We start from the raw sequence: 23,593 nt of genomic DNA on the forward strand, positions 1-23,593 counted from the left end.
GATTTGTAAGTGCCAGTAGACAGTTATAACATCACTTTGCCTAAATTAAAAGAAAAAAAATGAATAATGCAGAAGAAGAATGAGTGCTTGCTACTGCATTACTATTGTTTATACTTAATGTAAAGGATTTGAACAAACCATTTAACTCAACACATTTTATTTGTGCTTTAAATCGGGGTATGGTAGTTTTCTATGCGATCAGACTGAGGCATATCTAGACTAAATAGACTTTTGAGCCTTTAAGCAACCCCTTAGTAACCACCCAGAACAACCTAGCAACTACATAACAATATGCAAAAAACTCATCAGATTATCTTAGCAACTGCATAGTAACACACTGCCAACCACCTAAAACACCATAGCATCATAGTAGTGACTTTTCCACAGGAAAGCTATCTATCTATCTATCTATCTATCTATCTATCTATCTATCTATCTATCTATCTATCTATCTATCTATCTATCTATATCTATGCAAGCATCACATTTTCTTCAGAAACCGTAAAAATCTAGTTCTAATCTGTGCTTTTGTTCTTGGTCCAATGAATGAATGAGAAAGAAAAGAAAGAAAGAGCGATAGTGAGAGAAGCCTCAGGGGACCTAACATACTTTCCCCAATCCCCAAACATATGATTAGATATAGCAACTCTCCCTCCCGCCTTTTTCACACATATACACAATCCACAAGGTGAGAAGGCAGCAGTTTTTTAGAGTCTGCTTTTCCTTATGGGATCTCGTCCCAAATGACACTACCTCAAAAGGGTTAAAAGCACTATCCCTTTGAAAGGATTTGCGTTGTGTAGTTTTACAGAAGCTCACACACCTGGGTCTCCCTCTCTCTCTCTCTCTCTCTCCACACACATGCACACGCGTTTTTTTCCTTGGCTGGTTCTTCCAACCCACACAGGACTAATTATCCCTCCAGAGCAGCAGTGGACTAACAAAGATAAATGAAGTCACACTCGCGGTCTGACTGACTGACTCGAGACGGTCTCGAGACTCAGGGTAGGGGGCGTTCGGGTGTGGCAGAGGGTCTGTGTTGCCAGGACAGAATCAAAACCCATGTACATTTTTTTTTTTTAAATAACTGTTTAATGCCAAAACAGTGCATGCTGAGATTTAATTCATGTGACTGTGGTACTGTGGTCAAGATACACCATTAGGAATACAATTGTCCTTGTTCTTTTGAAATAAAAGGATTCAATGCACTACCTAGTTCCAGTCTAGTGCAAAAACTATCAAATGCTAACTGCTAAGCTATCTACTGCATGTCTCCTTATTTTTTTACTTTCTATGCTCATCTCTCTTACTTTTTGGGCAATAAGCACGATATTTGAAGAGCTTGTGCAGTCCATCCTGTATTGACTATCTTTTAAAAAGCATACCAAAAAGATTACTTTACACTACTGTCAGTCAGTAAGATTTCTAAATGTGATCTCTTATGTTTGATCTCGTATGTTCTATCTCTTATGTTCACCAAGGCTGCATTTATTTACAGAAGTTATAAGCAAATATATATTTTTTTAATATCTCCTGATCACACTAGGTGGCACTGTGCCGAAACTGAGCAGGTACCCTGAGGTCATGGTTGTCATAACACACACCAAGTTTGGTCTGAATACGCTAAAGTGTTGCAGAGATATACCTCACGTTCACTTTTGCATGGTCTTCGTAGAATTCGTTCGCAAGTTATTTGAGAACGGTTTGACTAATCAACTTGAATTCCATGTTTTTTTGTCGCCATGGTCTGAAGATGATCTGGTTTGATTTAGGAGATGGTCTATAGGCGTTCGAAAAAGTAGTTTAAGGAAAATTGTAAATGGCGGAAAAAAAATTATTACGAAAATTATGTCATGCAAATCGAATCATCTTGAGCCAAGGAATCTGAGAAAAAAAGTTGTTTCAAGCTCATATGGTTTAAAAGTTATTAGCATAAACATGAGTGCAAATTCGGACAGTTGGTGGTGCTACAGGGATTGAGTTAGAGACTCCAAAATTGTCCAGAAATGTTCAGACTGTCCTCTATCTGTGTGCCAAATTTGACTACTTTTACGTTTTATGGGCTGCCATTGACTCAAGAGGAAGAAGAAAAAGAAGAAGAAGAAGAATTACAAGACGACAACTAACGATTGCAATAGGTGCTTACTTTGCTTAGCCCCTAAATAACTGTATTTTTTATTTTAAATGTAATTTATCCCTGTGATGGCAAAGCTGAGTTTTCAGAAGCCATTACTCCAGTGTTACATGTCACTCTTGTTAGGCTCTTACTGGGGACTTACAGTGTGTAGTTCAGGTAAGAGATATCCTGTTGAAGACCTCTGGGAATGTTCTGTCCTTTTGCCTTCATCTCTCCTCTCTGTGGGGGTGTTAAATGTCAGATGAAGAAAAGATCAAAAATCCCAACCAGAAGAGGGCAAAGGCCAATCTTGATACGCTTGAAGTCAAATCCTGCTGCCGTTTTAAACTGTCTGGAAAATAAACAAGATGTGTCACATACATGAGTGGAAAAGGTCTCATTTACATAAACGATGCAGCTTATATAAACACATTTTGGCATCTGATTTTATTAGACTATAGCTAAACTCACCATAGATGTATGCTACCTGAATGACACCTCTCAGGTTGTACTATTACTTTTTATTTTATTTTATGATTTTGGACGAGTTTTATGCAAACAAAAATGTAGCTGCTTTTTAAATTGTACAGTGATTACACACAGATTGTGGGTACATAGTACTACATTGTAAAAATAGCTGTAATAGCACATAGATTTGGGCAAAAATCCTATCTGTGAAAAGCAATAAAGCAAAATGCATGTCAGCTGCTGGTAAAATAATTTGTATACAGTATGTAAAACATCTTCAGTGATGATATATAAGACTAGCATACAATCACCGCACCAAGCAAATAAATAACTAAAATTCAAGTATATACTTAAATTAAATCAACCTAAACCAGCTCAGAATATAAAGCATCTCCCATGGGATCTGTAAAGACTACAAGTGGGAGGAAAATCAATACCGTCTAGGACTGCAAAACGATTTTAAGACAATACCGAATCAATACACAGACGCCAAGTATTGATTTTAATTATTATTTTTGTTTGCCAAATTATGATTTTTATTGTTAATATAATGCAAATCCGCTACATAACTTAATTAGATAAGTGAAATGTGTTATGGTTTGCCAAATGAGTCATACTGAAGTCAAATATAACAAGATTCATTAATGGCAATGCATTGCAATTTAAAGGATTTAGACTATAGCAATAGAATACATTAAAAGAATGCAATATGCAATATGTTCTCATAGTGTCAGCTATGAGAGAAGAGCATTTAAAGGTCCATCATGTAGCCATTTGTAGCCAGATCTGTATTGATCTTGTCACAAGACAAATAAATCATTCACACCTAGCCGCATAATAGCATGTTTGAACTGTGTTATATATATATATATATGTATGTTTCAGAGAAAAACTGTGAAGTTGGGCATGCTTATTTAGAATGATTCATGCTTTAACATTCTCCATGCTTGGGAAAAAATATTGAAAGTCCAATTCAGATTGTATAAAATGAATACTTGAAAGGTAGAGTGTTTATGTGTTTCTCCCTGATACATTTATTGTAAAAACTGTGGGCTTCTATGAACAGAGAAACTTCAGCCCTAAAATCACTTTAACACGATAGAGTGATAGAGGAAGAAATAACCCTGTGCTAGAGTGATTTGCTTTCTGTGCCATATTGATTTAATAAAGCATGCAGCGCTCAAGTGAGAATTCAATAATAATATCACACAATAAAGTTGAATTGAATTGAGTCTCAAAGCGCTTTTATTTTGAGTGGCTGCTAAAGGACATGCTTTTCAAAACTCTGTCTGTGCAAAGTGGAACCTTGTGCATTTTAATAGCAATAATGCATGACCTTATCTTAAAAATTCAGGATTTAAAAAAACTACATTATTTAATCTCAAATCAGACTGATCACCTTGACATGTTACAATTGTATAATTGATAGCTAACATCATCATCATCATCATAAATAATTATAAACTATTACTGATTTTATTACTATTATACAAATGGAGTTTTCTAAAGTATATACAGACACAAATAATAATTTTCTATTATTGTTGTTAATAATTGTTATTAATAATAATATTCATGTTTTTTTTATATATAGATGGGCAAAGTTCAGATACAAACACACCAGGAAATGAAAAAAACAAACAAGGATACTGTGTACTGTATGTTTTGTATAATGTTAACTAGCCTACAAATGCATGCATTTTTTAAATAAATTTTGCTGCATTTTGTTATATTTTTGTAATTTTGTAATCTAATCTAAAACGATTGATGAAACAATAAAACAAAAAAGATCCCTTTTCTCTAATTTCCTTTAAGTGGAATTCTATTATTTTAGAGAATACCGGTAATACTGGAATACATTAAAAGGCAGGCAGATTCTACAAATCAACACAACAGTGCCATCTGCTGGAATTGAATAAATTAAATCTCACACACTAACCTACTGTAACTGCAGTGAGTGGCCAGGTAAATCTCTTTATTCACAGCCATTCACACAAAGCTAAGCAGTAAAGAAAGGCATAGCATAATTACAGGCAATATTCACATATACAGGCACTAATAAGCAAGCAGTAAAAAGGTTACTAGAAAAGAGCTTCGAGTACCATTACAACATACGGTCAATTCCAGAACTCAATCCCGTCTTTCCCAGACCAGTCCTTAAAGAACATTTAAAATAAGTCACAACAATTTCCACGACGCATTAATGACTAGCGACATTCAAACCGATGCCCATAATTTGCCTGGTTACAATAACCAAATGCTGGTTTGCAAATTCCAGGTAGGCCCTGTAGCATCCACCACACCTGCTACAAGTAGTAGGCTACAAGTTGTGCACACTGTCAAAAGCATATTATCTCAAAAAGTCACGTAACACAACATTAGTTAGACAAGCTACAGTACTATACTGAAATATTACCAGTATTATTATTAAAAAGGTAGTCCAAATGTACTTTAAAAAGGTAGCCTACATTTCAAAAGGTCCAAAACAACAACATGGTTTTACAGGTTGAAAAATGCTTTAGCCTAAGTTAACTGCAGTAGGCCTATTCATTCCCAAGTTGCACGTGCAGGTGTCGAATGTATAACGACAGTTTTCATCGCTGACAGATGATACAAGCTTTTAAGGTTTTGTTTCAATTGACTAAATATCCACTTAATCCAGCCCTCTTATTGATTTATGTGCTATGCGTCTCTCGCGCTACTTTTCTGGGGCCTCATTTATAAAACTGTGCGTAGTTTTATAAATATGAAATATGAAATACGGATGTGCCATTTAGTAGCCTATCCTTGCCTTGTTTTTGAATAAATCAAATAGTGTAAAATACATTTCAGAGAAAGTTTTTCTCAATCTTTTCCACTGACCAAATAGTATTTTTAATTTATTTATATTTTTAATGGAAACAAATAGACCTTGTTGTGCATTATATTTTCACAATCTGCTATTATCATAAGCAGCAATTATCTCTGTAGCTAAAACAATAAAACACAGTATGCCCGAGGAAAAGTGTTTAAAAGCATTGCATCCACAACAAATATTTATAGGCTATATTTATTGAATATACTTTTTTTTTTTTTTTTTACTTTTCAGTAAATTTCATGTAGTTTAAGTGTTTAACTCAATTAATGAGATTAATCTAAATGTTTATATCAGAAGTAAAACATAGTTTAAATCATTATTTTATTTAAACTGTTATTGTGAACATGCAATGTATTTATGATTGGGACTCATGATGAAGATTTACGGTTTTACTTCATCTGCCGTTAGATAGGATATGAGTCAGTTTCACTAAACGGCCCAACGCGCTCGCTGAAGAAGGAGTCCTATCGGGCCTGGTTGGCTTGTGGGACTCCTGAGGCAGCTGACGGGTACCGGCAGGTCAAGCGAACTGCAGCCCGGGTGGGTGTGGAGGCAAAAACTCAGGCCTGGGAGGAGTTCGGTGAGGCCATGGAAAAGGACTATCGGCTGGCCTCGAAGAGATTCTGGCAAACCGTCCGCCGCCTCAGGAGAGGGAAGCAGTGCCCTACCACCGCTGTCTACAGTGGAGGTGGGCAGCTGTTGACCTCAACTGGGGATGTCGTTGGACGGTGGAAGGAATACTTCGAGGATCTCCTCAATCCCGCCGTCACGTCTTCCATTGAGGAAGCAGAGGCTGAGGGCTCAGAGGTGGACTCGTCCATCACCCAAGCTGAAGTCACCGAGGTAGTCAAGAAACTCCTCAGTGGTAAGGCACCGGGGGTGGATGAGATCCGCCCTGAGTACCTCAAGTCTCTGGATGTTGTGGGGCTGTCTTGGCTGACACGCCTCTGCAGCATCGCGTGGCAGTCGGGGACAGTGCCTCTGGGATGGCAGACCGGGGTGGTGGTCCCTCTTTTTAAAAAGGGGGACCGGAGGGTGTGTTCCAACTACAGGGGGATCACACTTCTCAGCCTCCCTGGCAAAGTCTATGCCAGGGTACTGGAGAGGAGAATACAGCCGATAGTAGAACCTTGGATTCAGGAGGAACAGTGCGGTTTTCGTCCGGGCCGTGGAACACTGGACCAGCTCTATACCCTCTACAGGGTGCTGGAGGGTTCATGGGAGTTTGCCCAACCAATCCACATGTGCTTTGTGGATTTGGAGAAGGCATTCGACTGTGTCCCTCATGGCAGCCTGTGGTGGGTGCTCCGGGAATATGGGGTCCGGGGTCCTTTGCTAAGGGCTGTCCGGTCCCTGTACGACCGAAGCAGGAGCTTGGTTCGCATTGCCGGCAGTAAGTCAGACTTCTTCCCGGTGTCAGCAAGTTGGACTCCGGCAGGGCTGCCATTTGTCGCCGGTTCTGTTCATAATTTTTATGGACAGAATTTCTAGGCGCAGCCAGGGGCCGGAGGGTGTCGGGTATGGGAACAACATGATTTTGTTGTCCTCTTCAGACAGGACCTTCAGCATGCATTGGGACGGTTTGCAGCCGAGTGTGAAGCGGCTGGGATGAGAATCAGCACCTCCAAATCCGAGGCCATGGTCCTCAGTCAGAAAAAAATGGCTTGCCTACTTCAGGTTGGTGGAGAGTTCCTGCCTCAAGTGGAGGAGTTTACAGTAAGTATCTTGGGGTCTTGTTCACGAGTGAGGGAAGGATGGAACGGGAGATTGACAGACGGATCGGTGCAGCTGCTGCAGTAATGCGGTCGATGTACCGGTCTGTCGTGGTGAAGAAAGAGCTGAGTCGCAAGGCGAAGCTCTCGATTTACCGGTCAATCTACGTTCCTACTCTCACCTATGGTCATGAGCTTTGGGTCATGACCGAAAGGACAAGATCCCGGATACAGGTGGCCGAAATTAGCTTTCTCCACAGGGTGGCTGGGCGATCCCTTAGAGATAGTGTGAGAAGCTCGGTCACTCGGGAGGAGCTCAGAGTAGAGCCGCTGCTCCTCCACATCGAGAGGAGTCAGCTGAGGTGGCTCGGGCATCTGTTCCAGATGCCTCTTGGACACCTTCCCGGGAAGACTATGTCTCCCGGCTGGCCTGGGAACGCCTCGGTGTCCCCCCGGAAGAGCTAGAGGAAGTGGCTAGGGAGAGGGAAGTCTGGGCATCTTTGCTTAGACTGCTGCCCCCGCGAGCCGGCCCCAGATAAGTGGAAAAAGATGGATGGATGGATGGATGGATGGATGGACAATAGGACGGTTATTGAGTGAACATGAATGACAGAAGATAACACTGAACTCGTTTATTTTTATTTTTATAATATGCAAAGTTTAACCATCATAGAGTGAAAGTTTATAATTTGCATGCGTTTTAAGTTCTGTCAGTTTAAACATCAAGCGTAAGAAGTGATCTATCCAGTGATGAAATGTTTTCTAACTGCGGGATAATCACACAACGTGTGCCGTGGTCCGTTAATGACACGTCCGATTCGCGAACGAATGACCTTTGAACCGATTCACTGTAATTAATGGTTAAAATAATTTATCTGTCCAACACTGAACTCACGAGACATAACAAATCGGTAACACTTTACAACAAGGTTATATTTATTAAACTTTTAACTACATTAGTTCACTATGATGTATGCTTGCAAGTTTTGCATTTGAGACAGTAGAGATTCCGTAGCTATAGTGCTGGGAATGGTAATGGGAAATGTTCGGGGGTTCAAAGACAGACATTCCGTCTCACGTGTATTCCTTTGAATAGATACATCACAAACATTAACTATTAATAGTTTCTATGCAGATTTGCTCCATTACAAAATCACCTCAGTCATTCAGATGATTCATTCTTTCCAAAGAGAGCTATTCAAGTCATCTGGTGAAATTGTTTTCATATCGCAATATATATTGCAGAAAAATAAAATATTGCAATGTAATTTTTTCCCAACATCGTGCAGCCCTAGTGTGGTCGTTGTAACGTAAATATAATAACAGGTGTCAACTCAGCTGATATTGAATCAAGATCGGAATCAAACCACAAAAATGTAATTGAAATTGTAAAATTTGTATCAAAGAAATAATAAAAGCAATAGCCTAACGTTACCAGTCATTGCACCATGTAAACATGGTAATATGCTGTCACTCACTAAACTTAATGAAATTGTTTAGTTAGGCTACCAAATGTTTTGAGTTTTGACAATCAATACATGCCTACACTTATTGTGATGCAATTTCATGAGGATGTAATGTGTTCTTATGTCTGTCTTATGTCTGTCAATGTGCCATTAATGCCATCACAGTGATCTAAAAAAAAAAAAAAGTGTGCCTTTGTCTGTCTTTTAGGGACTGTTATCATGTTTATGTGGTTCTTAACATTTGTGACCCTTATGAAAATTCCATGTATTATTCAATGTATTATCAGAAATCTTGTTTTTTTATGAAGTCCTTAATCTTCACCGGAGCATTTGCATTGAAGACACTCAGGTATGAACATGCCTTCATTGTCTTTTACTCTATAGTGTAATATTAATTATCTATTATGGCTTTACCTTTCTAAAATATGGTTAAAAATTGATACAATGCATTCCTGTTTCTGTTTCTGAAAAGGATTATTTCAGGTCTTGGTTTGTTCCTGATGTGGTTGCATTGCTGGTCGACTGTGTCCATTTTACTGTGGTAATTGTATTCATCAGTAATATCACTCAAACTGATCAAATTGAAGAGATTCTTCTTACACTATACAACCAATTCACCACAGGGGCATGTTGGCGCTAGCATTAGGCTACTTCACTGGTGGTGGCTTCGAAGTTGGTGCGGATAGTCATGCTTGTGAGGATTCTCAGTTTGATCTGTTGTAAAGCTTCTGAGATTCTGCTTTGAATTGGGAAAGTGTAAGTTTCAGCACAACTCACCATCATGCAAGATATGATCAATGGCAATATGTAGACACAATTTGTTATGAAACTTTCACATATGGGATTGAAGATAGTATTTACAGTAGCACTTTACATTGTTTCAAAGCTTGACTTTATAAAAAATTAAAAATAAAGGCTCCAATAAAAAGGCTGTCATATTAAAACTTAAACAAAGAAGGACTTGTTATTCTCTAATTTTTAACCATCTATGATCTGATCATTTAAAGGGATAGTTCACTCAAAAAGTAAACTTTGTCATAATTTACTCACCATCATGTTTCCCCCCGGGTGAGTTTCTTTTTTCTGTTGAACAGAGAAGAAGATTATAACGGCTCCTGAATGTTTTCTCCAGACCAGAAAAACTACGCTTCAACTGATGTCTTCCTCTCAAGAATCAGGACAATCAACATCACAAACATCAAATGGACACAATGGAAAAAACTGAAAATAAACCAAAATTACAATCAAATTCGTGATGAAGTGATTTTGCCATGACGTCGTTCATTTAGCTTATTAAACTGAAATCAATACACACAGTATAGGCTACCTTAAATTAGTGATGGCAATTTCAAAAAACTGCTTCATGAAGCTTCGAAGCCTTTACGAATCTTTTGTTCCGAATCAGTGGTTCGGGACGTGTATCAAACAGCATGAGTCACGTGATTTCAGTAAACGAGGCTTCATTATGTCATTACTGTCTCGAAACACTTGTAAATTTCAATGGTTCACCACTGGGGGCGATGATCTCTGTCAACCCATGAATCATGAGGAGTCATGAGAACCAATGAACGGTTTTACCTGATCTCTGATCAGTTTTATACATTTGTAGACGTTTTAATTAGACATTAGTAGGCCTATAAATAAAATTAATAATGGTAGCTAGTTAGAGTCTTATTGGCCTGTTTAGCTGAGCCATTCATATAACAAACAAAACAAACCATGGCAATTGATAAAATAACATACACTTGATAATCTTATAAGATGATCTGATAATTCCAATTGAAAGATTTTACTTTCAATAATTTTTTTTGCAATAGAGTTGTAAAAAAATGTTTTTGTGCATGTTTGGCCCGGGTTTTTGTTGCATTTACACTGTTCTGGCCACTAGGGGTCGCCGTAGAGACGTGCGTGTGTGTGTTTTGAATCCTCGACACAATATGGCACATTTGCTTCAACTGTTTTAGTGTTTCACGAAGCCTCGATCTGCCCACCACCCCCACCTTAAATTATAAATAAATGATAACCAAGATATATGCAAACATACCGTGTGTCTTCCAATCAGGATTCGGGAGACATTAGGAGACATTTTTTTTGATCAAACACTTCTCAATTTTACACCTCTCAATTCGTGTGACACCTCGTGTTTCTCTGTTTTTTCGGTGTTCACGCAAATAAAAAAATCACATGACCAGTGTGTCTTATGTTACTCATATTCTCCAGTAGGTGTCACTGGCAAACTATCATGCAAATCAAATTCCCAAATAAGTATTCAAGTATTATACAACATTTATAAAACAAAACTTTCAAAAGGTGACACAAATGTTCAGCAAGAAAATACACTATCTGTGACAGCTACGGTACACTACCACCAAAATTACAAGGATTTGTGTCAGTAATATTTTGATCAAATCAAATAAATCCTTCAATTTTCCTATAAGCTGTTACTTAACTTTCATTCATCTTTCAACACCTTCACAACCAGTGTTATTTTACCTTTATTTGAATGACACTATTTTAGATGTCAAAACGAATTACCGGTAGTCCAATCCCATTTTGTGGTTTCACTCATAGTCAGAGGTGGGTAGTAACGAAGTACATTTACTTCGTTACATTTACTTGAGTATTTTTTGGGAAAAATTGTACTTTTAAGAGTAGATTTAAATGTGGGTACTTTTTACTTTTACTCGAGTACATTTCTAATAAAAAAACGGTACTTTTACTTCGTTACGTTGAGCGATGTTCCTCTCGTTACTTTATTTTAATGCAATACGTGTTGTTAAATGCGTAGTTTATTCCAAGCGCGCTGTATCTTTTTTCTGGGCATGAGCGATGCTCAATTCACAAATGAATCACTCTTTTGAGTCGATTCTGTTCAAAGACTTCATCAAACAAGTGGGCAGATCTGTCTAAATCGGTTCGCGAATCAGTTTGTATGATCTGTTCAGTTTCCTGCACGCACTGAATCGTCTGAAGCGCTTTCAATTCACACTCGACTCGGAGTCGTAACAGGAAGATTTAAGAACATCAAGAGCGTTGGATGAAGTGGCTGTGGACCTACAGTACAGTCAAGTGAACGCAAATCTGCAAATGCATAATTTTTGCCAGCGATGAAGATCTCTATTATCTTCGTATGCTGAGGACGATATCCTGTGGAATATCGTTCCACAGGACGATATTCGATTTAATTTCATTCAGGTAATACATTTTACAACCAAACAGATTATTACGATATGATAGCACTACTTCAAAGTATGACATTACCCGTTTTTTTTGGACACATTACTTTATACAATAAATAAGCTACCATTGTCCACATATGAAATGAACACCCGCCATCCCGCGGTAATGTGTGTGTATTGCGCAGTCGCGTGCGAACTCAACTTGAAAACGAATGCCTTTGCCTGCCTTAGACACTGTTGACCAGTTTAAACATGCTTGCAGAAATATACATTTGATTACATTTTGGAGAACAGACAGAAGAAGATCCGTCGATGTGCGTTTGATCGTCGTTTGTGTTCAGATGCTCATTAGCGGTCAGCTCGAGTACATGAAGAGTTTTAACTCTTTCTTCTCTGTGTCAATGTTTCCCTTTACATGCCTTTAAATGCAAAACTCTGCAGATACACTATATTTCGACATTGTCTAATAATCCAACTTGTATAAGTTACTATTATACAAACCAAAGGACAGGCAATGATTTTCGGGCTACAGATGGCAGAAATAATGCTCGTCTCTTCTGTTTTTGTGGCAAAGATAGCCTATCTAATTATGATAATAATAGTCATTTAAATAAAAAATATCTAAATAATATCATGTTTTATATATATATCATATATATCGGCCTATGATCCGAAGTAACTAGTAACTAACTACTTGAGTAGTTTTCTCATTGGATACTTTTTTACTCTTACTCAAGTAACTATTAAGATTGTTACTTTTACTTTTACTTTGAGTAAATATTTCTAGAAGTACTTGTACTTTTACTTGAGTACAGTTTTTGGATACTCTACCCACCTCTGCTCATAGTTTAAGAGTTGTTTTCAACTATTACTAATTGTTGGATTGGACGCTCCAAAAGGGATAGGCCTATGTGTGTCAATTGCTCACCCTTTTTTCCTAACTTACTTTGTCCCATTTGGAGTTTAACCTTTCGCACGAACCCATCATCGTCTGCAGTCTGCACTTGTCTCAACGACTCTAGCTAGCCAGAGAACATTGTCCTCTTTGAGAATTACTACATCTCCAACATGAACATTTCTTAGGCGTGTGCCACTTGTCTGAGGCTTACGTTGGCCAGGTATTCTTTGCGCCATCTGCTCCAAAACTGTTCCGACAAGTACAGTTGCACTTTCCTCCATCTTTTCCTAGCGTACAAATCTTCACGGACAAATTTGCCAGGAGGAGGAAGAGGCACTGAGGTCTTCATCGTGAGCAGATGATTAGCCGTCAAAGGCTCAACACTCTTTGGGTCATTTATTGTGTTAGTGTTAAGCGGCAGACTATTTACAATTGACATTGCCTCGTAGAAAAATGTCCTTAATGAAGTGTCATCCAGTCTTCCTTTAGCTTGTACCAGAACAGCGTTCATCACACTCCTAACAGTCCTTATTTGGCGTTCCCACACACCTCCCATGTGGCTTGCTTCAGGAACATCCATAAGGAAGTCACATTGTTTGCTTGCAAGATAGGTAGAGATCCTCTCTTGGTCCAGATCCTTCAAGCCTTTCTCCAGCTCATTCTTAGCCCCCACGAAATTCGTGCCTTGGTCGAATCTGATCTGATCTTCTAGCATCTCTAAATGTACAGCCCTGGAGCTCAAGCACGTAAGAGAGCAAGAGAAAGTTGCATTAATAAATATTCATGCTAAAGTGTTACTTGGTTAAATAAGTTCACACTGAGATCAGTTTTATCGAACTGTTTGATTCACTGTTTGAATGTGGAGCCTCCTCAGCTCACAGTCAGGCTCCTTTAGTCTGCAGTCTAGCTCTATAGGCTCCTTTAGTGTGCAGTCTAGCTCCATACACTCTAAAAAATGCTGGGTTGTTTTAACCCAATTTTGGCTCAAATATGGACAAACCCAAACGTTGGGTTAAAAATGTAATTTAAAAATGTAACCCAACGGCTGGGTTTGTCCATATTTGACCCAAAATTGGGTTAAAACAACCCAGCATTTTATAGATTGTAGGCTCCTTTAGTGTGCAGTCTAGCTCCAGAGGCACCTTTAGTGTGCAGTCTAGGTCCATAGGCTCCTTTAGTGTGCAGTCTAGTTCTATAGGCTCCTTAGACCCCTTTAGTGTGCAGTCTAGCTCCATAGGCTCTTTTAGTGTGCAGTCTAGCTCTATAGGCTCCTTAAGTGTGCAGTCTAGCTCCATAGGCTCCTTTAGTGTGCAGTCTAGTTCTATAGGCTCCTTTAGTGTGCAGTCTAGCTCCATAGGCTCCTTTAGTGTGCAGTCTAGTTCTATAGGCTCCTTTAGTGTGCAGTCTAGTTCTATAGGCTCCTTTAGTGTGCAGTCTAGTTCTATAGGCTCCTTTAGTGTGCAGTCTAGTTCTATAGGCTCCTTTAGTGTGCAGTCTAGTTCTATAGGCTGCTTTAGTGTGCAGTCTATGTCACGGTTCATGAATTCACTGTTTCCTTCTTGACCTTGTGTAGTTGTTGTTATGTGTGTGTAGGTGTGTGCGAGTGGGCGTTACCGCTCGTTCCAGATTATCAGCGATCCAGCTGATCTCACTACTACGCTTATAACTGTCCAGTAAAAGGCCAAGCCCAACAGTAAGTATGAGGCTACTGTCGGGTGGGATCTCCGCTGAGAAGACCTCATCAACCTCTATACGCTCCTCCCGGTAAGACAAAGATGGTCAGTTCACAATCACGACTGTCAAGCACTGGTGGATTCCAGGGCTGAAGGTAATTTTATGGCCCGTTAATTTGCACACAGATTTCAAGTTCCCCTCCTACCTCTCACCCGCAAGATTACTGTACATGCACTCAACGGTCACCGGACCCATCACACTCATCACGTCAGGCAACCACAATGAGACCCTTTCTTTTTACATACTGGACTCTCCACTTGCACCTATTGTTCTTGGACACCCCTGGCTCATCGATCACAACCCTAAAATAGACTGGCAGCAAAGATCAGTGTTGGAGTGGAGCAGTAAATGCCATGAGTCCTGTCTTGTGTCTGCCTGTTCGTCTGTTTCTGTCTCTGTGTTTCAGGAGGGGGCAGTGGATCTTTTTTGTGGGGAAGAAGGACGGATCTCTGCGACTTTGTACCGATTACAGAGGGTTGAACAGCATCACGGTAAAGAATACCTATCCTTTGCCGTTGATGTCTTCAGCTTTCGAGAGGTTGCAGGGAGCGTCTGTCTTCACTAAATTGGACTTGCGTAATGCTTATCATTTGGTCTGCATTAGGAAGGGGGATGAGTGGAAGACTGCTTTTAACACCCCTAGGGGGCACTTTGAATACTTGGTCATGCCTTTCGGGTTGTCCAACTCCCCAGCAGTCTTCCAGGCACTCGTCAATGATGTGCTGCGAGATATGGTCGACCAGTTCATATATGTCTACCTGGATGATATATTGATCTTTTTATCTTCTCTCCAGGAACACGTGCAGCACATCCGGCGAGTGCTTCAGAGGTTGCTAGAGAATGGGCTTTTTGTCAAGGCGGAGAAATGCGCTTTTCATGCACAGTCTGTTCCTTTCCTAGGATACATTGTGTCGACTGAGGGAATACGTATGGATCCCGAGAAAGGTTAAGCTGTGGTGGAATGGCCAAGTCCAGATTCCCTTAAGGCCCTACAGAGGTTTCTGGGATTCGCCAATTTCTACCGGCGGTTTATTCGCAACTAGCCTCACCTCTGCCTTGACCTCTCCCAGAACTACATTCAGGTGGTCAGACGCAGCTGAGGCTGCGTTTTCCAAACTGAAGGGCCGCTTTGTTTCAGCCCCCATCCTCATTGCCCCTGATACTTCACGTCAGTTCGTGGTAGAGGTCGACGTGTCAGAGGTGGGGGTAGGTGCAGTGATATCCCAGCGTTCTCCCACAGACGACAGGATGCATCCATGCGCGCTTTTGTCTCATCATTTGTCCCCTGCCGAATGGAATTATGACATTGGTAACAGAAAGTTGTTGACATTCAAGTTAGCGTTGGAAGAATGGCGTCACTGGTTAGAAGGGTCAGGGCAGGGGTACCTTTTATCGTTTGGACCGACCACAAGAATCTGGAATACATTAAAACCGCCAAAAGATTGAACTCCAGGCAGGCTCGGTGGGCACTTTTTTTCGGACGTTTTGATTTTACTCTCTTGTACCGCCCGGGTTCCAAGAACCCTATTCTTTATCGTGCATTTTTGACTGTTCCGAACGCCCGTCTACTCGCGAGTGCATTTTGCCCGAGACACTATTTATCTACACACTCGTATGGGAGGTCGAATCGAAGGTCAAGGCGGCCTTAGAAGAGGTAACGCCTCCGCCCGGTTGCCCAACAAACCGTTTATTTGTACCGGAGGGATTGCGGTCTGACGTCATTCAGTGGGGGCATTATTCCAACGTGGCTTGTCATCCAGGAGTTAGTCGCACCAAGTTTTTGGTCAAGCAACAATTCTGGTGGCCACTCATGGCTCGTGACGTCCACAGTTTTGTTTTGGCTTGCTCAATTTGTGCCACTGGTAAGACTTCCAATCGACCCCCAGATGGGTTACTTCAACCGCTGCCTGTCCCTTCAAGACCCTGGTCCCACATTGCGCTAGATTTTATCACTGCCCTCCCACCCTCTCAAGGTAACACGGTAGTTTTGACCGCGGTGGACCGGTTCCCCAAGGCGGCCCATTTCATTCCCTTGCCCAAATTACCCTCAGCCAAGGAGACAGTGTTGACCGTCGTTGATCACGTCTTTCGCTTACATGGCCTCCCGACAGACGTGGTTTCCGACAGAGGACCCCAATTTGTTTCCAAATTTTGGCAAGAGTTTTGTAAATTATTGGGAGCGACTGTCAGTCCTCAGGGTTCCATCCCCAGAGCAATCATCAAACTGAGAGAGCCAACCAAGATTTGGAGAGAATGTTTGCGATGTCTGGTCTCCAAGAATCCTTCCTCATGGAGCCAACAACTGTCAATGGTGGAGTACGCCCACAATACGTTACCAGTGTCGTCCACGAGCCTATCTCCGTTTGAGTGTAGTGTAGGGTACCAGCCACCAATTTTTCCTAGTCTGGAGTCTGACGTCGCGGTTCCCTCCGCTCAGCCTTCGTCCAGAGGTGTCATCGCACTTGGACTAGAGCCCGGGAGACTCTACTCCAAGTGGGAGCAAGCACCAAGGCCAAAGCCGATCGCCACCGGTCTAGGCGTCCCGTATACGTTGCTGGTCAAAAGGTGTGGCTTTCTACCAAGAACATTCCTCTCCGCTCCGTCTCTAATAAACTTGCTCCCAAATTTATCGGCCCGTTCACTGTCACCAAGATCATTAGCCCGGTGACAGTCCGCCTCAAACTCCCTCCAGTGTACAGGACGATTCATCCCGCCTTTCTTGTATCCAAAATAAAACCTGTGTTTCGTTCTCGTATTAATCCACCAGTCCCGGTTCCTCCCCCTCCGCGACTCGTAGAAGGGGAACCCACATATTTGGTTAATCGTTTTCTGGACTCAAGGCGGAGGGGACGCGGAGTCCAGTACTTGGTGGACTGGGAAGGTTACGGTCCGGTGGAAAGAAGTTTGATACCTGCTAGAGACATCCTGGATCACTCTCTTATTGATGATTACAATCAACAGGTAAGGGAGTCTAGGAACCCCAGGAGGCGTTCCTAGAAGGGGGGGGGGGGGGGGGGGGGGGGGGGGTTGGGTACTGTCACGGTTCATGAATTCACTGTTTTCTTCTTGTCTCGTGCAGTTGTTGTTATGTGTGTGTGGGTGTGTGCGAGTGGGCGTTACCGCTCGTTCCAGATTATCAGCGATCCAGCTGATCTCACTCCCCTCACCAGCTGCAGCCAATTCACTCACCTACGCTCTCCTCTCTTTGTCAGATCGTTGTTTGATGTCCTCCGTGTGTGTTGGTCCTGTTCCAGTCGGCGTTTCAGTTTCGTGCTCTTGTTCCTGTTCTTTGTTCATCTGGCTGACGTTCCTTGTCTGGACTTCATCACAATTCACCGACATCATCACCTCATCACTTCATCGACCGGTATTACTGACCATCTAGTCCCTGTGCCACCAGCCTTCCAGTGAACCTTGTCCTTCTCTACCATATTAATAAAGAGTTTACTTGCATCCTTGCTTCCGTCTTCTGACTGAGTCTGTTTCCACCTGAAACATAATTCCACCACAAACATGATAATTACAAGTTTTCTGGAGGCTAATCAAATCACAAAAAGTTCCTTGACTTCCTACAAACACAATACTGTAATTTATGTCAAGGGTTTTAAATCCTTACCTTGTTCACATTTCTTCTGAAGCCTATTGAGGTAGAGGCTGTGAAAGTTGTGGTTGAGGTTGTGAAAAATCCTACAATTAAAGAGATGTGTAAGGGCCAGTCCCTGTTTTATGCCACACATTCAAATGTTTGTCTTAATAAAAAGCCCATGCATTCACCTCAGCAACTGTCTCAGAACACAGACAGAGTGTCTTCATCATTTCCTCCACCCTAATAAATAAAAGTAGGCCAATATAAAGCATAACTGTTATAAAGTATGTTTCCGGTGTTCTGTATGCTGCATCCTGACCCCTGTGTGGGAGACTGTGTGCATGTGTGCTGGCTTCAACAGGGACACTGCATTTCCCTCTATTGCAGAACATACAGTCAGCCATATTTAAAACTTAAAATAGTAATGTATCGCACACGTACCCAGTGTTACTTGCTTAGAGGAGCCAGCACCAGGGTCAGATTGACTCAGATTGTACAGCACCTGTAATCCCATTACCGGCCGTCCCTTATTGCTACTCAGAGCCAACTCAGTGTATTCTGGAAGAGTGGCCCTCCACCGGTTTTCTGAATTTCACTCTTTTTTCGTGTGTTTGTGATCAAAAATAATAAAAGGTTGTGTGTAAATACTTACTACTGTGACGATGTTCGGCTGGATTGCCCTCGAGTGCCACGAGAGGGCGCTCCACCTCTTCACTGCCTTCCCTGGGACTGTTCACGCACACACCCTGGACTGATTTCTCACACACCTGTTTCCACTGATCACCCTCACACCTGCATCTAGTTCCACTCACAGCTCAACACACATTTATACCCCACTCTCACGATTACCAGAGCCCGTCTACGGAGAGCCTGTTCACTCCCTATTAAGTCCTATTGTACCGAATTTTGGTTGTAGTTCCACCAGAGTTCCACTGGGGGCGATCGTCCCCGAGTGCAAAATGAATGGGAGTCTATGGGGCTAGACGGCTAAATTTGTCCCTTTCAGCCGATTGCCGTTGAGAAATCTCAGATTTGATTGTAGGTTTGGCAAGTTCAACATGGGTTATAGGTCGAAAATTTAATGAACGAGTATTTATTTCTTTTCGATTTCTTACAGGTTTAGTTGTTGTTGCCCATAACACGCTAGCATTCTGCTAATGAACGCTGATTGGTCAGTGAAGGACTGGTTACGACCAGAGATACCGCTCGATGGCATCGTGGTATCTGAAGCGGGAACAGAATGTATTCTAGCAGAAACTCTTCTAGCCCGTGTGTTTACCTGTGTCAGCTGTGCTGGCGATGCCTCGAGAGAAAAGAAAGTGCAGAGCGCGAAAGCACCACAGTGACTGAAGGATTGCCGTAAAGCAGTATCTCTGGTCGTACGATGTGTATGACGTCATTGACATTTTGAAAGACTTTTTAAAGCAAATAAGTGACTCTAAAAAATCTAACACCCAGCAATGTGCAATTTCTTTGCATCTCCTTTCGAATACAACATTCAAATTACTAGACAAAAAATTATATCTTGAGAAAAGTGGATTTTGAGGGGTATAGCTCCATAGACCTCCATTCATTCTGCACTCGTCCTGTGAGCGCCCTCATATGGAATCAGAGTGGAACTGCAACCAGTCAGAAGCCGGAAGTATAGCGAGAGTGAACCTTCTCCCCTTATTAGACATTCTCTGCTATTACCCTTGGTGAAGTCTTGTTTTGTCACGCTGCATAAAAAAAGCTGGGGGGTGTGCGTGGACCCCATTTCCATAGCCGATCAGAAAAAAACTCATGAAGTGATATGTGTAAATTGAAAGGCCCCTATGTGTGTGTGCGGATTGGTCATCCCATGCAGATTGGTCATCCCATCAGGTGTTCAGGTCTGAATTACACTGCTTTTTTAACCAGAATATTTAGTCAACAAGCTGATGTTTCCATAGACCACACACATAGGCTACCACATTATTTAAGAGTTAATATGGCATGCTTACTGTATGTCAAAGTAACATAAAGATAATGTGAATAGATTAAAATATTGAATTGGAAGAGACGATTGAACAACAACATGATGTGATTTAAACCAGCATGACTTTTTTTTTAGATCAAGCTTTCCAGCAGATTAATTCATTCATAAACATTCAGCCAATCAGCAACCCCAATCTCTCTCTCTCTCTGTGTGTGTGTGTGTGTGTGTGTGTGTGTGTGTGTGTGTGTGTGTGTGTGTGTGTGTGTGTGTGTGTGTGTGTGTGTGTGTGTGTGTGTGTGTGTGTGTGTGTGTAACCTTGCAGTCTCTCGGAAGCATTGGGAAGCTGCAGACACTACCTATAAGAGGCTTTCCTACCGCAATCCCCTGCAACTGTCACAAGCACTCAGACTGTCACTAACAGATGAGACCTTTCATGAGAACCTTAATAAATAACACTGTCTCCTTGTTGATGTCAATGAGGGTATTCTGGGTTGGCTATACTTGTGAAGGTGAAATGTCCTGTCCTCACTAATATAGTGAAATATAAAAACCAACTTTAGTTAAAATGCTTGAAAAAAAATCAGCAAAGGTTAGGTTTAACAATGAATTAGTTTTTTTTTTCTTGGTTTCCAGTAAAATATCTATATGAGGTAAGAAAAATAGCTTATTTTAAATTGTTGCTCACTCAAAAACGACAAATATACTGTATATATATACCATTTTTTTCTATGGGACAGAAAGAATATCTATATAGTTACTTTTCAGTATAACGAAATGAGAAGATGGTTAAGCTCTAACATGATGAAAAAAAAGTTGCTTACATAATGAGAACTTCAGTTTTTGTCTGTTCTTTACACACAAATCTATTGTATGATTTCAGAAGACTTATAATATAACTTATGGAAATATGTGATGGAAAGTGGTCAGGATATTCCTAAAAATGCCATACAAAAATGAAAAAAATGTTTTTCCTAAAACCTAATGCCAGTCCTCAGGAAGTCTTATTCAGAACATACTGAATTATCATTTTTGGGTAAAACGTTCCTTTAAGATATAGGGCCCTATTTTAATAATCTCACATGGTCTAAGGCGCAAGTGCAATTAGGGCGTCTCCGAATCCACTTTTGCTAGTTTAACGGCAGGGGAAATGGTCGGAATGGTCTAAAAGGGTTGTCTCTATTCTCTTGATGAGTAATAGGTGTGTTTTGGGTGTAACGTGAAACAAACCAACCAGAGTCTTATCTCCCATTCCCTTTAAAAGCCAGGTGCGCTCGCGCCATGGTGGACTCGCTATTTTCATATGGAATTTGAAAACGGAGAAACTGAACGCGTCTGGAGAGCGCAAAAGGATCTCCTTGTGCGCGAGGTTAAAGCCCATAAAAGAGACAGATTAAAACACCAGATGTAAACGGTTATGTGTCTACCTCGTCTACTTCTGATCGATCAAAACGCATCTTAAAGGGGTGGTAAAATGCCCTTTTCACAAGATGTCAAATAAATCTCTGCTGTCCCAAGAGAGTGTGTGTGAAGTTTTAGCACAAAATACCCCACAGATATTTTTATATAGCATGTTAAAGTTGTCACTTTTTGAGCGTTTGCAAAAACGCACCGTTTTGTGCCTGGCCCTTTAAATGCAAATGAGCTGTGTGTGTTAGCAGCTGCAATTACCTCACGCAGACACACTAAAAGGACAGAAACTGTTCTGCCTTTAATGTTAAAAAGGAGTCGGACAAAGATGGAGAGACTCAAGAAGAAGTGACAACATTTAGAATGCAACAGGACGTCTCTGAATGGTTAGTTGATGAATTTATGTTGCTGATGTGGAGTTAACTACCTTCAATTAGGATAGGGTTGGTGATGTCACTAACCCGGGAGGAATGTCGTGTAGTCCATACCATCCGTTTGTTGTAGTCCTTTTCTTTAAAAGCAAATATCTTCCTTTGTTTGCTTTGAACTTTTGAGCGTTGTAACTTTGCAGATGTTGTTTATGCTCAAACAGCAACATTATGTCACAGGTCGAGGTGGGCCAAGTCAGACTGCACCCACCCCTGGACCAGGATCACCCTGAGGAGCGCGTCAAAGGAGGAGGCAGGAGACAGAAATAAAAGAATGACAACTTTATTTAATGTCTAAAAACAATTTGAAAATCCTATCTAAAATCCTCTTCCTTCCTCTTCCTTCCTCTTCCCAAGGATCCAAGGCAACGCCGTGGCAAGTTTATGGACAGGGCTCACTTCCTTCTGGCGCTGGTGCCAGACTCACAGTGGTGAGTGACGAACAAGGTGGGTATCCCCGGTGAGTAGACGGTCGGAGCTCACTTCCTTCTGGCGCTGGTGCCAGACTCACAGTGGTGAGTAACGAACAGGTGGGTATCCCAGGTGAGTAGACGGTCGGAGTTCACTTCCTTCTGGCGCTGGTGCCAGACTCACAGTGGTGAGTAACGAACAGGTGGGTATCCCAGGTGAGTAGACGGTCGGGGCTCACTTCCTTCTGGTACTGGTGCCAGACTCACAGTAGTGAGTGACGAACAGGTGGGTATCTCAGGTGAGTGGACGGTCGGAGCTCACTTCCTTCTGGCGCTGGTGCCAGACTCACAGTAGTGAGTGACGAACAGGTGGGTATCCCAGGTGAGTAGACGGTCGGAGTTCACTTCCTTCTGGCGCTGGTGCCAGACTCACAGTAGTGAGTGACGAACAGGTGGGTATCTCAGGTGAGTGGACGGTCGGAGCTCACTTCCTTCTGGCGCTGGTGCCAGGCTCACAGTGGTGAGTGACGAACAAGTGGGTATCCCAGGTGAGTAGACGGTCGGAGCTCACTTCCTTCTGGCGCTGGTGCCAGACTCACAGTGGTGAGTAACGAACAGGTGGATTGCAGAGCTACAACAGACTCAAGTCACAAGCTGAGCGGGGCTTTCGCTGGGGCAGACAGCATAACACTTCAAGCAGAGGTAAACCGTTCTCACGTGTGTTGCAGGGACAGAGTCACGAGCTGAGCGGGCCTTCACTGGAACAGACGGAATCACCACTTCAAATAGAGGTGAACAGCTCTCACATGGGTGGCAGGAGACAGGGTCACAAGCTGAGCAGGGCTTCCACTGGGACAGACAGCATAAAACTTCAAATAGAGGTGAAAAGCTCTCACATGGGTGGCAGGAGACAGCGTCACAAGCGGAGCAGGGCTTTCACTGGGACAGACAGCATAAAACTTCAAGCAGAGGTAAACAGTTCTCACGTGTGCTGCCGGGGGCAGAGTCACAAGCTGAGCAGGGCTTCCACTGGGACAGACAGCATAAAACTTCAAATAGAGGTGAACAGCTCTCACATGGGTGGCAGGAGACAGCGTCACAAGCTGAGCAGGGCTTCCACTAGAACAGACAGAATCAACACGGCAGATAGAGGTGAACAGCTCTTATGTGTAGTGTACACACGGGGGCTTTTCCTTCTGACATCCAACAGGTGACTACAATCGATCTCACTAGGCTCTTATGATGAACGGTAAACCAGCATGACACTTGGGGAGTGCACGGCGATTAAAAGATAAATCTTCCACACACACACGACAGTCTAACTCCAAACATGCAACGTGATGGGAAACGTCAATTCCAGCACTGCAAATCCACT

At 41.8% G+C, this 23,593-nt stretch overlaps 1 protein-coding gene across 2 annotated transcripts in view; it reads right to left on the bottom strand.

Annotated features, from left to right (window-relative positions):
• frmd4a (FERM domain containing 4A) overlaps positions 1 to 9,806 on the bottom strand; it is a 167,927-nt gene extending 158,121 nt beyond the window's left edge. The window contains exons 1-2 of one of the 2 annotated variants that reach the window (XM_079620351.1): positions 9,670 to 9,806; positions 2,280 to 2,468 (exon numbers count right to left, since the gene is read on the bottom strand). The gene's annotated coding sequence lies outside the window, so the exon portion shown is untranslated. Of the gene's footprint in view, positions 1 to 2,279; positions 2,469 to 9,270; positions 9,342 to 9,669 lie in introns of those variants that run through there. The other variant, XM_079620352.1, reaches the window with a different exon arrangement.
• Between the last annotated feature and the right edge of the window lie 13,787 nt (positions 9,807 to 23,593).

The sequence above is a fragment of the Phoxinus phoxinus genome (assembly GCF_949152265.1).
Source record: "Phoxinus phoxinus genome assembly, chromosome: 8".
Classification (NCBI taxonomy): Eukaryota; Metazoa; Chordata; class Actinopteri; order Cypriniformes; family Leuciscidae; genus Phoxinus; species Phoxinus phoxinus.